Source organism: Pleurodeles waltl, chromosome 5 (genome assembly GCF_031143425.1).
Source record: "Pleurodeles waltl isolate 20211129_DDA chromosome 5, aPleWal1.hap1.20221129, whole genome shotgun sequence".
Lineage (NCBI taxonomy): Eukaryota > Metazoa > Chordata > Amphibia > Caudata > Salamandridae > Pleurodeles > Pleurodeles waltl.
Genome location: NC_090444.1, coordinates 1,171,791,663 through 1,171,810,089, shown reverse-complemented (window position 1 = coordinate 1,171,810,089; position 18,427 = coordinate 1,171,791,663). Strand labels below are relative to the sequence as shown.

The following is an 18,427-nucleotide window of genomic DNA, read 5'->3' as shown; positions in this document are numbered from 1 at the left end:
TGGCGCAGCTGTCTTGCCACTTTCCACTTTTGTTTTGCCTGAGCCCTTGGTGGCAGGTGTTTTCGCCTTCTCCCTCCGGATGAGGGCAACTTTTTTAGTTTTGGAGGTGGGGGAATGCCCTTGCCCTCGCTCCTTGGGAAACGGCAGCCCTGTTGCTTGGTGCTCTCCAAAATCCCGCTATTGCTGGCACCACTGTGCCCGGTGATGTGGTGGCTGAGGTGCTGGGTTGGGACCTGGAAAAGCGGGCCCTAGGAGACAGACGGTGGGGCGGTGTAGGGAAAAGGTCAATATTTGATAAGAAAAGCTTTTTAGACACACTGGGATGGGTAGATGGAGGGGGTTTGGGAGTGGAGGAAGAGGTAGTGGATGTCGGAGTTGTACGTTTGCTGACTTTGGGTGAAGGTGCATGGGCTGGAGGCTGTTGTGAGGTGGATGGTTGTTGGGTGGGTGTGTGACTGCGTTTGTGTACTTTGGGAGGAGGGCTCACTGACACACTGGGAGAGGACACAGGGGATGTGTGAATGGTAGTGGGGGTGGTGAGTGCACGTGAGTGGTGTGTAGTGATGGGCGTGCTGGTGATGGAGGTAGTGGCTGAAGATGTAGTGCATGCAGGTGTGAGTGGAGACGAGACAGGGAGGGAGGAGGGAGACGTGGAGGAGGGGGACACAGTGGAGGCAGTGGATATTGGTATATCTGCATGGGTATGATGCTTGTGTGAGTGCCTGTGGGATGTGTGGTGCGTATGTTTGCCTGAGCCACCCTTGTGTGTTGAGGTGTGTGCATGCTGGTCTGATGGTGTGCTTGGGATAGGCTGAGGTACAGGGGATTGGGTCTGGGTGGAGGACGTTGGAGGGGGGATGCTCGCTGTTGGACTGCCTGGCCAGAATGAATGCCCTTCAGGTATTCATTTGTTTGTTGCAACTGCCCCTCTACACCCTGTATGGCATTCAGAATGGTAGACTGCCCAACAGAGAGGAATCTCAGGAGGTCAATAGCCTCCTCACTGAGGGCAGCAGGGCTGACTGGGGCAGGGTCTAAGGTGCCTGGGGCGAAGGAGATGCCCACCCTTCTGGGTGAGCAGCCACGGGACACATGCTGAGGGGCTGCTGGGAGGGCGGTGCTGGTAGGGGGGTGGCGGCTGTACTTGTAGTTGCAGTGGCCACAGAGGTGCCCACCATCGCAAGGGAGCTCCCATCAGAGGAGGAGTCGGTCTCGCTGGTCTCTGCTCCTGTCCCCGCCGTGGAGCTCCCCTCGCCCTCTGTCCCACTGATGACTTCAAACTCCATTGTCTCGCCCTCCAGGGCCATGTGGGATGCAGCTCCCTCCTGCTCCGGGGGCACTGCTCCTCCGCCTGATGATGCTAATGCACACAAGAACAGGGAGACCACAAAAAGGGGGGGAGAAAGAAGAAAGACATGTTCAGTGCATGCAATACCGCTACCGTTGGCGGACACTACAGACACAGCAGCCCTCTGCACTACGCCTTGCACTTAGAGTTCCCTAATTAATCACAGGGACATGGGGTACAAGCCCTATGCCTGATTGCTGCACACATGGAAGTTACAGGAGCCTGACTAGGTGTAGATGGCTCTTGCCACTGGTGGGGTTGGGGTGCCACATAGCCTGGCTCACAAAGGGTCCTTGCCTACAAAGCTCGCCCTGGCCTAGGGTAACCCACTGCCCAACTCCCCCACCCAGACACCTCGTAATGCGCGCAGAGTCAGATGGCTGTGACGGTACTCACCCCCTTGTAACTGCTGTGATGCCCTCAAGCGCCCATCCAACTCCGGATACGCCACCGCCAGGATCCGGAACATCAGAGGGGTCATGGTGCGACGGGCACCCCTCCGACGTTGGGAGGTCATCCCCAGCTGGGCCTCTGCCGTCTTCTTGCTCCAGCGGCAAATGTCCGCCAATCTGTTCCGGCAGTGGGTGCTCTGTCTGTGGTGAAACCCCAGGGTCCGGATGTCTTTGACGATGGCACACCAAATATCCTTCTTCTGGTGGGCGCTGACCTAGAGGAATAGTACAGGGGAAAAGGATGATCTTTAACTGTCTGGACTGTCACAGTCATTGGCCCACATCTGACCATTCTAGTGCTGATGGTCTATCCAGGTTGTTCCATGATGAGAACTCCTATGAGGGTGGGAAGCTCTCTCTACTTTCAGCATGTTAGACCTGTCAGCCTTTGGTATGGTCTTCCCCAAACCTTTTGCCTTCCCCCCTCCTGTTTAATAAAACAAATTTTTATTGATGTTAGGCCTTTTAAAATTGCTAACCAGTGCTTATGTGCTCTTTCCTCAAAACATAGTAATGTTGGCTTACACTTATTTGGCAGTTTTAATTTACTTAGACATCCCCAGTAAAGTAGTACTACATGTACCCAGGGCCTGTAAATTAAATGCTACCAGAGGTGCTGTAGCACTTTTTGTGCCTCTCACTTAAGTAGCCCTTCAAAATATGCCTCAAGCCTGCCACTGTAGTCTAAGTGCAGTTTTAAAGTACCATTTCAACCTGGCCAAATGAATCTTTTGCCAGTCCCAAACCTTTCTTGTTAATACATATGTCACCCCTACAGTAGGCCCTAAACAGGCTACAGGGCAGAGTACAGTATATTTAAAAGGTTGGATGTGTACTTTTAAGCTTTACATGTCCTGGAAGTGAAAATCTTTTAAATGTGTTTTCCACTTCTGCAAAGTCTACCTCTCACATTAAATAAGTCACCACTTTCGATTGGGAGCAGGTAGGAATGCCATGTTTACATTCAAATTAATTGTAATTTAAAAACCCCTTTAATGGTAAAGCTGGATTTTAAGTCATGATTCTGAAAAGGTCAAATTTAGAAAGCTGGCATATTCTGCTCCTAATTATTTGGTGCTTGCAGCCTGTTTCCCTGGTCATAGGACTAGGTGCACTTGGCACTTGGCATTTGTATATTCCTCCCAGACAGTGAGACAAACGGGGAATAGGTGTTGGGAGGATGGCCATCCTGCCACGATGGGAGGGGCAGAGCCTTTCCCCGCTTCATTTACATTTCAAATGAGTTGCCTCAGCTCACTCACAAAGAGTTTTATAGTAGACCGCAGGCCACTTGTTGCCTTGGCAGGGGAAGGAAGGAAATTCAAGAAACAGATGTAAGGGGAAGCCTAGAAGTTTCTTCTGCATCAAAGCTGGCAGCAGGTCTAAATATTGGACACTCAGACCAACTCTTCAGAACACACCTAGACCTGTGGACATTACAAAAGAAGGCATGCCCTATTGCCAGAGGACTGCCATGCTGTTGAAGGTCTGCTCTCGGAGAATGAAGACTGGACCAGCTTCCTTCAATCCAGGGTAACCGGAGGAACGTCATGGGTCAGAACACAATAAGCTCCAAAGCCCTCCCTGCAACTGCTCAGATGGCTTACTGCAACTGGACTTGTCTGGACCTGCGTCTTAGCCTGCCTAAGCCCTGCTGGCCTCTGCCGCAGTAAGCCTCTGATCTTCTAGATGTTTCTTCCTAGGTCCTGAACCCTGGGTTGGCGTCAGAGTGCTCTCCAGCAGTTTTGGGCTCTTCGTGACCACTAATGGGCCAGTTCACATTGAGATCTTGCTGCACGCACTGACTGGCAACGCAAAACTACAATGAACCTGAATTTCCGTGCACCAGTGACCATCAGCGACAATGGGAAACTCAAGAGCTGCACTTTGTGCTATAGCATCGACAGGCTGAGATGACTCCCAACGGAAAGCTGCAGCAACGGCCTTCTGTGACACCCAACATGATCTTTGCACTACAGCAACGACTATTCATAACACCAAGCCTGCTCTTCAATCTATAGAAACAGACATCCACTACCTTCTCCATGATCCTGGTGATCTTCTCCACCACAAACTGGACTCTTTGTTCCAGACTTTGAGAAAAGTAACCTTGTCCCTGTGTCAGGTTTGTGTTCCATTGACTCAGCCTGCACTTGTGTCTTTCCCCCATTCTAACACTACCACATGACTGAAAGGAGCACTTTGTGCTTTTAGGCTCTATACTTACATAAACATTTAAAATTGCATATATCCAGTTCTACTGATTGGAATTGTGTTTTGTTTTTGTCTCATTTTATTTATTTGTTAATTTTTCTAGATTGGTATGGGATATTTCTTGTGTTGTGTTTTTACTTTTTTACTTTTAAGGTGTGTGCAGATTTTGACTGGAAATGTGGCAGCAATTGTTGACATATCTGAAGTAAATTACAGAACAAAGCAAAATAGCATACAAAAAGTAATAAAGCCACACAATTAAAAAACGCAACAGGGCACATTACCACAAACTGTCAAAACAGAACACAACACAACCTAAGTACAATACAACGAAATCGCATTACAATTATGCAGCTCAAATACAGAGCAGCAAAACACATCACCACCAGATCAAAGTGTCACACACCAAATACATTTAAAAGAACTACCACAGGATGGATAGGAAAAAGGATTTTCCTGTTCGAAAAATCCTCACCCACCAGGGTTACCCCTTGGTGGCATGCTTCATCATTGGGTTTCTTCCTGTTCCACTATGGAGCAGGGCATGCTACGACCTACGGGATACGTGGGAGCACTGATTTAGTCTTGTCAGTGTGAACCACGGAAGGGATAGGAGGGGTGGGGTCTTGGGTGAGTTAAAAACACCTGTCTCCTAGTTATTCCAATGATTTATTAGATCTCTTGGAGGTGGGATGATTTAAAAGGGAGCTGCGGAAGTGGGGGATGTAATATACCTGACTTCCTAGTCTAGGCTAGGAGACAGGTATTTTTATCTCACCCGTAGGTCGTAGCACGCCCCACTCCATAGCAGAACAGGAAGAAAATCGATGATAAAGCATGCCACAAAGGGGTAACCCTAGTGTGTGAGAGTTTTTCTACTGGAAAATAATTTTTCCTATTAATCCTGTGGTAGTTCTTTTAGCTGGCCCTCTGTTGTAATGTTATGTAGGCTATAAAGAGGACAGACCAAGCCCCACAGCCTCCTTCTCCCTCTTTGTTTTTGTACACTCCAAATACACACAAATATTCCTGCAACACATTACCACCTCCAAAATCCTGTTTTCATGAAGGTGTTTAGAGCGAGAATTGCCTTAACATACCACCAAGGACGTGAAATAGCGCAGGTCAAAAATGTTTTGTTAATCTACCTTAAACAGTTAAAAAGAAAAGTGAATAGTACAGATGAACTTTCATTTAATCATGAATTACTACATAGGACACAATTGCATGTTCTGTGATGAAAGGCCAGAAACATTCTGCCCAGTTATAATGTGTTATTTAGCCAGTAGGGTATTCATTTGCCTGTACTTTGTACTCCCTGTGGGGATAACTATTGAAGATCAGTTTATAGGACAGCGTCTTTTGATAAAGCACCACGATGTCAGCTCTTCTCAGTGTGCATGCAAATCAGGATCCGTGTTTTTATTTTAGAAAGTGTTTAATTTGATCACGTAAGTCTGCTTCCATTGTTTTTATCTTTTAACATTCGGTGGAAATTTGCCAAAGTCCTGATTTGAAAACTAAGGAGAAAAGAAACACTATCTTTAACTAATTGATTTAACTGGCTGCAAAAGCGTAAAGGAACTGCCCACTGAGTTCTAATGCACCCCATCAAGGAAGCGATTAACTTCTAAATCTTGTTGGAAGAGCTGATCTTCACTTGGGCTGGAGCTCCATTCACGATTAGAATGTTTTATTCAGTGGTGGCGAGTCACATTTTTAAATGGTGGGGCTATAACAACTGACATGTGTTGCATTCCTGAAGTTTGTTTGGGTTGGGGGAATCAATCAAAGACATCAGGAACTTTTTAAAACTAAAAGGCATTGTGGTGCATTAGAAAACACGCATCGCAAAGAATGCATAACAGGTTTAAGAAGCAATTCCAAAGAGGTACTCTGCACTCTTAAATATTTCAATACTTCTGAGTTTGCCACCTGAAGCATTATGTATTTGCAATAGAAAATAAACCCCCCTGATGCAATACTTTATTACGCAAAATGGAATATGGTAGCGATATAATAAAAAAATCAGTTACAAATAATATTCTTTACTGTCTTTTCTGAAAATGCTTGTGGGTGTCTTTTGTATAGCCCTTCATACTAGGTTTCGCCATTTTTTAGCGCTGTAAACACAGATGTTACAAATACTCAAATAAACTGCACCCGGACAAATAGTTGATTTGTCCATACAAGGATATCACCTTAAGCTCTAAAGATCACGCAAGATGACAGCAGTAAATATGTAACTTTCCGAGCTATTAAGTTTCCAGCAAAACAAAAAAATATGGACTTGACTTTTGAAATTATATTGCCGATCTCAATCATCGAGGTATTTGTTGAATTAACAGGAAAACACTAGAGCTGAGTGGCTAATAGAAATCATTCTGTCATCTACATCATTAAAAAAATCTTAACATAATGGTAAATCTGTTGAAAACCAGTATTTATGTTTTATAGTAATGGTAACTCATGGATGCATCAGAAGGTATGCTGTTTTTGTGATCCTAGGGCTTTCTCGAAATTCAGAAAGCCGTACCTTGTAAAGCAGTTGTGTGCGTGCAGGCAATCAATAGATCTCTGGAGCAGCTGGAAAAATAATTTATAAGAAAGTGTCATGTACGAGGGTGATTTATTTCCACTTGACGAAAATTAGTCTTAATCGTGGTCGCCTGCAGGATAGCACGTGTGCTAATTGTCTCGCAGTCTGTGTTCCAGTAAGCATTAAAAGCAGACTTGCGAATGGGTAAACTGTTGAATGTGAAATGGTTGGAGCACGTAATAGGACGCTGGACTTCGGCTTCATTATATCAGCACCGCAGAACCGCCTCTTTTCCTAGGAATAAAGGGCTGTAAAAAAGGTAAGTCTTGTGTGATGGTGTCACCATTTTGCGCGTGCGCACATGTGCAGGCTTGGCCTGTTCGTGCCTAGCTGCCGCGCCCTCAATCGGACCACAAACTAGGCAGTCCAGCACTGAAACAGTGCAATTTAAATATAGGGAAAATGTATACTTTGGGGCTTGTAGACCAGTGAGGCATGGGAAAGCGCTCTTTAACACTAACCGCCTCTGGTTTTATCTGTACTGTTCATGATTATAGTAAGGACCTTAGGTATATATTATTTTCTATCAGGTTTGCAGGGTGATGGGAAGTTGTTTGCGTGTACATCAGCATAATAAGGATACGATGAGTCCTGGTGGAAATCAAGGAAAATGGTTCTTTAGACTGATGTTGGGTAGTAAAACACAAGACTTATGAAAAGCATTGTGTCATACTGCGATTCAGAGTCACTAAGGGTCATCCCAATGTTATTCTGGTTGTTGCTGACTCCCGGGAATAACTTGTGCAACGTGCGAGGTAGATTGTGCAGTGATTCTCTGGATATTAGGGACATGTGCAGAGTATAATTCTCACTACAAGCTCCCTCTTCCCTCTTTACGCATCCAGGTCTATATTGGGATTGTTGTAGAGGTGACTGCTGCATTGTGTTTGACTTTCAGCCCCTGAAAGGCAAAGAACGTTTGCATGATCACCCCCAGTTTTTGGCTGATGCTGCTCGTTTTTTGATTCGGAAGTGCACTGGGCTCTGCCTATCAGGCCTCCAGTGCATGAGCTCTGACCCCTAAAAATAATATGTGGAATTGGCTACTACTGGACTGGCATACGTAACTTACTTATGGGTCCCTAGTAGATGATACAAAGTGTACCCAGGGCTAGTGAGTTGTCACCAGCAGCTATTGTGCCACCTCTGAAGTGACAAGATGGAAACATGGCTATAGCTCTGGCATTTTGCCTAGTCCGGCAGCTTTTAAACAGCCAACTCAACATGGCAAAATAACCCTTTTTCCAAGTCCAAACCTTCCTTTTTTATATTTGTAAGTCTACATGTCCAGACAGTGAAAATGTGAAATTGTTGTTTTCACTGTATTAAGGCTGGTAGTCCCAGTGGCTAACATGAGGTTTCACTAGCCCACACAACTTCTTGCTAACTTCCACTTGGGACTACTGAATATGGTACTTCAAGGTATCAATTTATTTGTAACATTAAACACAAGGTATTGCCAAAGTCAGATGTAAAGTAACTTTTAATGCAAATGTGACTTTAGAAAGTAATCAGTTTCTTACCCTAAAGTTCTAGTAGCCATTTTTAATTAACCTTAGTTGTTGTCAACTGAGACAGCCTGCTGCCGTCCTGCCAAGAGGTATGAAGTGCTTCCAGGAACGGGGAACAAAAGAACTCTTGGTGGAAAGAGGTGTGACCTCATCCAGTGTTTGGATAGAGGGCTGTGGCCAAAGATTCCCCAGCTTCAAAGGGGCTACCGCCTGGCAAATGTCAGTCACACTGCAGTCTGCTGTTCCCTTTGTGTAGGTAATCAGGCTGGCATCCTTTCCAAAGGGGGAAAACCTTTTTGCAGAACCTGTTTCTCAAATGGGGTGGCTAATTATATTGGACACACCTCAAGGGTGTGCCCATAACTCTGTCCCATGGAAGAAGGGTCGCAACATCTTGGATTTGGGCAAAGAAATGCATGCTGGGATTGTTTAGCATCAACTCCACAGGAAATTATGTAAAAAGGGGTAGGGTTGCCCTATAGGAATTGTAGCTCTGTTGGCTAGTGAGTCCTCCCCACTCACAAACTCGAAATTGGCATAAAAATAGCACCCTGGCTTCAAGACATAGAACAAAGCTGGACCCAGAAAGAACAAAAGAAGGACTGCACCTGATGGACATTCCCATCTTTTTATGTGCAGAGACTCCTCACTCATAAAGATACTACTCGTAAATCCCTTTGTGATTAGCAAGCAATCGCAAATTTACATAAAAGTGCTAGTTTACCTTTGTGAATCAGGCCCCAAATTTTCATCAGACCCCTGGACTTTGCCAATCTGTCAAATCAAAAGCCAGACTCAATCTGCTACCTCACCATCAACGAGAAAAGGAACCAGAAACATTTCCAAGTGCACAAGTAAAATCTTAATAGGGACCAACCCTGCGCTCACATCCGACCCTTCTATCGCAGTCGTCTGAAAATTTTACTTTGGCCCATACGCTTGCATTAGAGGCTTGTAGACTACTGGTAAGAGTGCAAAAAAGTAATTGACACATTTTTTGAAACTTCAAAATGTTTTGGAGTGAAAAGCAGTGATTTATGAAAACATTACAAAAATCATAATTCCGTTTCCGTCCTTTATCAGATTTTGTCATTTTAGTGTTTTTTAAGATAGAAATGCTTTTATTTTTATAAATTGAAGTGTGGTTTTTGTTGTGTTGTGTTTTATACTTATTAACTGCTTTGATACTGCTAATTGGTTTATACTTGTTTTCCTTTGAATTGAGTCTGAATTGTTCTGTGCCACAGCCACCCAGGACTGTGCAAAGGATTGATTTAAAAAAAACAAAACCTAACTAGACCTGACACAGACTAGTGACATTGTCACTCGGTGAGGTCCGATAACTACCCCAACTAATAATTCATTTTTCTCACACTGATATTTCAGAGGTGGGATCCAGATCATGTGTTTAGTAGTACCACTCAGTTAGTAAACTAAGAAATTGAAAATCACTAATTAATCCCCTAATGAAAACTGTTTTCGATTTTTAAAATGGGTCAAAGTCTTTAATGAATTGGGTGATTTTTTATTTTTTTTATCCTAATTTTGCCCCTGAAAATGTAAGGGAATTATGGAGCTACACCTGGCTGACCAGACAACCTGTCCCCATGGAAGCTGAAAGCCTTTGCAAGTAGAGGAATTTAAATTTAGGCAATTGAGACACCAAATCTGAATTCCAGGGAGCTGTTAGGGCTTTTGAAAAAGCCAGGCTGGCCAAAGACACCTCTTGAACAGAAGAAGCCACAATGGGGGGCGATGACAACATCCCCTCATTGGAGGAAGATGACAAGGAAGGCAATCTGCAATGATATGGCAGGGGGAGCATAGAAACAGGAAAAACAGGGCTGGCAGCACAGTGAACAGGCAGTGGCAGAATAGAGACAGGAAGAACAGGGGGAGCACATGGAGCACATGGACACATGGAGCACATGGACAGTGACAGCACAGGATAGAAGGGGATGGAGTGGTTATGCCAAGAGGGCATTAACAGTGAGGGGGTAGGAGTCATGGCACAAGTGCTGGAGCACAGGAACAGTGGGACATGGGGCATGGGGCTGGCAGCACCAATAGGGGGAGTGACAGCAGAAGGAGCACAAAGGCAGGAGGCACCGAGGTGATGCAGAGAGAGAAGATGAGAGGATAAAGGGGGAAGTACAGGGATGGGTAGTGACAGGGAAGATGGAAGCAGAGGAGCAAGGGGCAGTGGACCAGGTTGAACAGAGGTGTGGCAGTGACAGTACATGGGCAGGAAACACAAGGGTAGCACTTGGGCAAGGTAGCACATGAGAAGGGAAAGCACATGAGCAAGTAACAGCACAGTGCAGTGTCAAAATGAGTAATGATCACAGGGCCACATTACTATTGGATGTGGAGGCAGTCAACAGTGAGAGAAAGTGAGAGCAGGAGAAGGTTGGTCAAAGGGAGCACAGGGAGAGAGCAGAGAGTACAGGAGCAGAGAGAAAAGAGGAGCACATGAGCAGAAGCAGCAGCACATATGCAGCGCGAGATCATGGGCAAGGGAATCACATGGGCAGGGCTGTGACAGCGCAGGAGAAACAAGAACAAAACAGCCATATCACAGAGAAGTAACAGTGTGGGGCTCCGGATACTGTGGTAGGGAGCACATGTAGTGGAGTAGCGAAAAGGAAAAAGAGATGGAGCAGGCAGAGCAAAAATGATATTTACTTAGAGACTTAGGGCCTGATTCTAACTTTGGAGGACGGTGTTAAACCGTCCCAAAAGTGGCGGATATACCACCTACCGTATTACGAGTTCCATAGGATATAATGGACTCGTAATACGGTAGGTGGTATATCCGCCACTTTTGGGACGGTTTAACACCGTCCTCCAAAGTTAGAATCAGGCCCTTACTGTTCATGCTGCAACATAAGAAGAAGAAAGCTGATGTAAGGAGATCCACAGATAGGTGGGAATGTGGAATCAGCCTTTAATGCAATTTCCAGGACACAAATAACAACCTGTCTTTTCATCATGGAATTCAGTGAAAACAGACTATTGTGTGGACAGGTCCATTGTTTAAAATAGATTGCAGAGTATTTTGTTACCTTTGTAGGTGTTGTTTCTTCTTACTTACTGGGTAAAGGAAAGTAGAGTATTATGCAGTGAGGCTAATACATTATGCAGTAGGCTTCACTATGTAATACTCTCACAATAGCCCAAAGTTGGTCGGATTCACAATAATAAATCTTTAGCCCAGTCCTGGTAGTGTGGAAAAGAGCAGTGATGCTTTAAGTTTTTAAGAGTACCAACATGGACGATAAGTAATTAACACGACTTGAAAGAAATCCAGCACCAAATCTTAAAAATAGAGCAGATTTTTATATTATTGTAGACACCAAAACAAAGCAAATCAGTTTCATATACCTGAAGTTATGGATTTTAAAGTAGAAATAAAATCAATGCAATTACAAGTTGTCGAATCGTACCCTTGCGGTCAACAGGAAAAGTTACTAGTGCCACTCGGTCACTTGTGGGGTGAGTTTGAAGGAACCCACTCATGGTTAATGTTGTGTGGGTCCCAAGACCAAGCTGAGGCAGCCAGACCACTTTTGCATTGCTTGTGAGGCCTGGGTGCAGAGGTATTCTGGCCCTCCTTGGTGCTGGACGTGGGATCTGCGGGTGCTGTAAAATAGTACTTGTGACACTCTGTCACTTGCAGGTCAAGTTCGTAGGAGCCCACTAGAGGGTAAGCTTGGGTGAGCCCCTGTAGCAGGATTTACCAGGCAGATGAACTCCACCTAGTCTCGGCGTCTCAGATGCCTGACTCTCCTGAGTGCTGAACGACAGCTGTGGTTGCTGGTTTTACCACTGAGACAGTGTGGATGCAAAATCTAGACTACAGAGCCACAGGTGAGGTCTGCTAAAGATGTTGTGATGTGCCCTCTGGATGCAGCTTCAAGTAAAGGTGGTGATGGCTGTACTGGCCATCAACAAGCCTTGGCTGTTGTGAGGTGGAGAAGAAGCTATCTCCCCTTACGCAGGTCCAGTGGAAAATGTTAGCCAGCTGTAACGTGGAAGGGAGCTGGACTACACTTCCCAAAATGCAGTGGACCACCTGTCTTTGGGCAATCCCTCTAAAGGCCCGATGGCCAGCGCTTCTTTGAATCTAGTGAGTGCTTTTCACCTGCGGTGGACAGGGACTAGTGCCTCTAGTCAAAGGGAGTCTGGTTTTGCCTTTGGCTCACAAAGGATTTTCTCTTGCTGGTGGAAGTAGTATTTGGTCCAGGGCAAGCCACGCCACAGTCGAGTAGTTCAAGGAGGTTGCCATAGGGTCAAGGTATCATGCCTTTTGTTAGTGCAGCTTCCTGTTGTCGTCGATGGGGGTCTCCTCTTGTCACTAGTTGCTGCAGATCTGAGGTTCTGGTGTGAGGGGAGCCCCTGAAATCATATATTTAAAGATGTTAGGGGTATAGGTGCAAGTAGAGAATGGCTAATCCTCCCCTGAGATGACCACTTCTGGTGGGATGTGGCACCTTTTCTGCCCAAAACTCTCCATTCTGCCTCTTTCCAAAATGGCAGAAGTTTTCCTCGGCTATACAGACCAGGCCTTGGTGACTCCTTTAACATCCATGCCCGGGTACTACTGGTACTATATACTAGGGACTTATAAGGGGCTTAAGTACTTGCCAATTGGGGGTACCAATTCACAGTTACCAATTTAGGGAGAGAGCACTGCCACTGGGGCCTGTTTAGAAGGCTCCAGTGCACTTTCAGAGTCATATTCAACAGCATCTAGAGAAAAAAGTGTGGGGTGACTATCCAAAAAGGGCACTTTCCTACACTGGGGCACAATTTGGAACAAAGTCTTTAAAAAGCAGTTCAGTTATGGCTTCAGGGACACAAAAGATGAACATGACATATTTTTATTTCAAATACCCCATGAAAGAATGTGCCTTCATTTCAGCAAATTAATGCCTTCTGTTTCTTTGTATGTCTGTGCCTCGTTTGGCACAACCTTTCAGTGCTCTTGAAATGTTAATTAATGTCAGTGCCCCCTCTGTAGAGTCACACAAAAGTTCAGTGTTGTACAGGAAGATAGCTGGGGCAGGAGGTAGGAGAGTGACTTGATCCTTCCATCTGGCTGCCAACATAGGGTAGAGGGCAGTGGCCTGGTGTAGGGCTTCAAGCCCAATTGCAATTATTGATTGAGAGCAGAAATATATCAAGTAGGTGCTATTATAGTTCACCTGCTGTCATTAGGAAAAATACCTGCAATATGCTGTGGCCTGATGCAAAATGTGAGGGACTGTCTATAGATCCAATACCTGAAGGGGTCTTGCCCGACAAACTAACTGCTAAAAAGGGTTGACCAAAAGCTCCCTTTGCGCATGCGTATGCCCATGCCTATGTTGCATTTTGTGCATGTCTATGTCTGTGTTGTATATTGTGTGTGTTGTGCAGTTTTTTGTCTTTTGTAAGCCAACGTAAGGTCATGCCTGACAGGTACATGCAGGGGGTTTCATAGGAGTAATTCTATTGCTTATTTTGTGTATTACCACACTACCAAGGATCTCCTGTGGTAAAGTGTAAAGTGTTTTGTTTTCAGCATGTAGAATGGATTAATTGGTGAATGTAAATGCCATCATGAAAATATATCTCCCCCTCTAAAAGCAACACATTCTGCATTATAAGTAAATGCCTACAGGCAAATGCCAGGATGGTGGGCCTACTGACCTCATCAATTCAAGAGATCATTCTGGGTCCACAGCACCACAGGGTCCTACAACACCTCATGATCTCACACCTACGGAAAGGGGTATCCTATTTGGACGAAGTTCCTTTCACTCAGGAAGTCAGAATGGAAATGTCCTAGTGGCTGAACCACATGGAGGTGTGGAGCGGCTGTGCTATCTTTGGATCTGCACTGGACATGATCATAGAGTTAGATGCTAGCCACTGGGACTGGGGAGCACATTGTAGAAGTATTTCCACAGGAGGCCGATGATCTGTACTTGCACATCAACTGCTTGGAACTACTAGTCGGATTATGTACAACCAAGAGTCTGGCCAGGGACAATGTAAGATGTTCAGTTTTTCTAAGAATGGACAATGTATCAGTGGTCTGGTACATGAACAAACTGGGGGCACCAGAATGAGACTGTTGACAAAAATCACAAAGGACTTCTAGAACTACTGCCTGCAGCAGGAGATACAGGTGATGGCCTTCCACCTTCCTGGCCAATCCAACACAGTGGCAGACTAGCGATTGGCAAATCCATCCACAGGTTTTTTGACAGCTGTGCCTCAAATGGCCAGTCCCGGAAAGGGATTTCTTTACATCCAAACTAAATGCACAAGTGCCACTATTCTTCAGATGAAGCCGGAACCAGCAGTGGTGCAAGTGGATGCCTTCTTTCAGAATTGGAGGGAAGGACTAAAATATGCCTTTTCCTCTTCCTTCTCAATGATAGCGAGAGTAGTGAACCACATCAGGGATCATCAGACAGAGATGTTTCTGGCCAATCTGATCTGGAAATCAAAACAGTGGTTCCCATTTCTTCTGGAACTGGTCTCTAACCTTTTGATGCAGATTAAAATGAACCCTCGGATTCTGTGGAGCCTCAGGGGAGAACTTCACCCTATGATCATGGACAATGTCCTTTAACTGATGGCATGGTGCATTTCCAGCAACGCTGGGGTTTGCAAGGCCTTTCTCCGTTAGCTTTTCTTTTCATCTAGTAATCCTGGTCATTAGGCACTCACAAGCAATACCACTCCTCGTGGACTATGTGTTGCAGTTGGTATATGGAGAGGCAAGTGGATCCTAAGGCAGCCAACATTGTCCTGGATGTCAACGAGCATCCGGAGGTAAGGCATACTCCACCATCAACTCTTTGAGATAAGCAATCTTTCCGGGCCATTCTGCAATTGCAGATAGCCTGGCCGGCTCCCATCCCTTCATCTGTAGATGGCTGAGAGGTATGAGACTATTGTTTTCCCTGCATCTTAGATATTAGGGATGTTAATCTAGTTTTGCTTTTTTTCAGCAACTGGCCTGACAATTCTAACCTTATGTGTAAACAACTGCTTGCGAAGCTTACTATATCACTATGTCTCATTTCATGCAAAAGAGTTTCACATTTCAGATGTGAGGACCTTTAGACCTATCGGGAGACCTTTTGCACCATATTAAGTTACCTTTTCCATTGCCAGGAGCACCAAAGCACGTACACACACAGTGCATTATCCTGCCTACCCTGATAATACTAACCTCTGTGTAGTTAGGTGTTTGAGATAATGCAAAGATATGTCCAAAGCCCTTAAACCATGGTTGGGGGGGGCAGTTTCACATTTCCATCCCAAACCCACACAAGGAAGTGATCTCCCCTACCCTAGCAAAATGGGGGATATGGGTAATGCAGGAATTAGGGATTAACGCTTCTTCATTTGGCACCTTTTCCACCAGGAGTGCAATGTCCTCCAAAGCTATATTCTTGGGGGCTAGGTTGGAGGATATCCTACGAGCAGCCGACTGGTCATTGGACTCCACATTCAATACATTTTACTTTAAACTGGATTCAGACATGGCTACGTGGGTGGTGAGTAAGCTTTAAACAAGCATAATCTAGGCCTCAAGGTCCTGCCATAGATTTTAAAACATTTTCTAGTAAACACCAAGAAAAGTTTAAATTCTATTGATGACACAGAGGTGAGGATTATCCTACCTGGAAGTAGGGAATTTATTCTCCCTCTTTTCATAACAAGTGGGATATATAGGGAACTACTTTAATTACATTTGTACTGTCTACATCTTGCGTTAGAGCTAATTTAATTGCAATCAGTGAGTCTCAAGATTAATTGTAAACGTTATTTAGATGTTAGTATGCATTATGGTTACTGATACCTCCATATGGACAGCTGCATTCTGATCAGTTTGTTTACTTTACATCTCTAGAGGAGAAAAGCTGTAGTTGAAGGCTAGATGGATACCTTCACAAGAGTTGATTACATTGTCACCAGTTATTGCTACTTTCTTGTGCAAAGAAAGAGGTAGAAGAATTGTTACACAAGTGTTTATATGGTCAAAAGCAACATAATTAGACACTATGGCTAATGTGAATTACTGTAGATTTTTTTCACATGCCTAGTGGGTATTGTAGTTAATGTTTATTGGCTGCGATTAGAGAAAGTAAAGTAAGTTTGAGCATATTCCTCATCTCCTTGTCCTTAATGGAATTGAAACTTTCCTTTATGTTTGCTAGGAATCTATTCATTATTAGTCACTGTAACTGACATTGTGGTTGTTCCTCTGTTTTGGTGCTGGAGGTGTCACTGTGGTCCTTCTTCTACATTGTCATTTGTATGTGCCGTTGTAATCCTTTTTTTTATCCTTTTTTTTCAATGTCGCTGGTTTTAGATATCACTAAATTCCGTATTTTATGTTGCTGATTGTGCATGTTATTGTGGTATTTCTAACAAGTAGTGCTTTTATAGAAACAATGATCACAGTCTTGTTAATATTAGCACTGCCCTATTTATTATTATTTTGTTATGTTAGTGATATTTAAAGAGCGCTTGTTCACCATTCAGTTTCATTGGGCTAAAAAAGGTGGCAGTACTGTAGAAAAGCTGTAGCGGAGTGGTTAGTTGTATATTTGGGTGATTAACCAGGTTTTCAGCAGTTTTCGGAACATCTGATAGCAGGTGCCATATCTGATTTCTGGTGGAAGGGATTCCCCATTTTAGGCCTGAGAACTGAGAATCTGACTCCACCAAACCTCTTCCTTTTACAATTTTTTTATTTACAGTTACTGTAAATTGCCATTGTAGTAAACGTCAACTGATCTTTTTAGGCCAGGCAGAGGGACAGCACCAACTGTCTCACTAGACTCATGTAATTAAAAAAAATCATGTACAATGTACATGCCTGTTATACGCACAGAGAGGGACTATGAGTCAACCCATTTCAACCACTTGTCTTTTTATGTGTCATTCACATTTTGCCTTCACCCACAGCAGCATACATTTTGGACCATGAGTTAGTCCACTCCAGTCATTTCCTCACTTGCAATGTGAGTAGGGTCCCTACCGTATTTAGAAAAAAAGTACCAGACATTTTTTTATGTTTTGCTATTCTGGAGGAGCCAAGTGCTGGCAGGTTAAAAATAATCTGTGTACTATTGAAAGGATTATTTTCTCACATGGTAATTATATCTCTGTTTTCTATAATAATAATCATTCTGAAACCATTTTGACAACAGTCACATACTTGCTAAATGATTTAGTTATGTGTGTGCTACTTTAGGTTTAATATGTCAGAAGGGTAAAAGACCTGCATGTCACTGCTTGTCTCAATATTTTATTGTGCCTGGTCTTAAAAATACAGGCAAGGCTGGTAAAAAATGGCTAGGTGACAATCTGTACTTTGAGTGACAACATTTTGTCCTATAACATGTATACCTCTACATAAAAAGTAGTGAGCTTTAGTGTTTAACAATTTAGCCCTTTAATCCGTATTACATTAACTACATTTTGCCTTCGGTGTTTGTTTTTTGTACTGTGTGTTACCTTTGCCAATGCTTTGGTCCCTGCATCTAGAGTCTCTTACTTCAAGTGGGCTCAAATAAAAGTAAACATACCTCTGAAGGTTGGATAAACTGGTGGCCATATTGGAATGACGTTTTGGATCTTGTACAATGGGTAAAAGCTTGTGGATGACTGAAGACAAATAAGGGAAAAAATCAACAAAAATGAAATTGATAGGCTGTTTTATATGTAAAGCATACTTCCCATGTGAGAACATTTCAAATCTAGCATTAAAAATATTTTTTTATCTCGGTCTGTTATTCATGTTGCAGTGCTTAATTTCTGCTGGTGTTTGCCAGGGCTCAGTACCTAAACTTATTTCCTAACACCAGCAAAGTTTTATGACATTCTACCATAGGATGGAGCTTTCTGTCTAATTGTAAACACAATACAACAGCAGCATCTTTAATAATTCAATACACATTTAAATATGGCAACAGTAGCATGCCCAGGCTGGTTATTTTTGTCACAAATTAAGCACTGTCTTGTTATTAATTTTAGATATTTTCACTTCAACAATGCTCGCAGAATTACATAATAAGGTTATCTTTGAGGTTTGCTGCTGTATTTTTCCTATTTCTCTGTGTGTGTTAATGTATGCGTTCCATGTGTGCCCAGTATGTCTGAGTGTGTGTAGTGTATTGTAAGTGAGAGAAGGATGCAAGATGAAGGAAGTTCTGTTTCTCCTTGAGCTTTTCTAAATACTAATGAAACACTCCATCCTGTGTAGTTTGTTGGTGAGGAGTGTGTAGGTTAG

The 18,427-nt window shown here is 43.9% G+C and overlaps 1 long non-coding RNA gene across 3 annotated transcripts in view; it reads left to right on the top strand.

Annotated features, from left to right (window-relative positions):
* Positions 1-6,756: 6,756 nt before the first annotated feature.
* The window catches only part of LOC138297367 (uncharacterized), a 299,615-nt gene continuing 287,944 nt past the window's right edge, over positions 6,757-18,427 (top strand). For 2 of the 3 annotated variants that reach the window (XR_011204057.1, XR_011204056.1), the window contains exon 1: positions 6,757-6,872. This is a non-coding gene — a long non-coding RNA (uncharacterized lncRNA). The remainder of the gene's footprint in view (positions 6,873-18,427) is intronic. The other variant, XR_011204058.1, reaches the window with a different exon arrangement.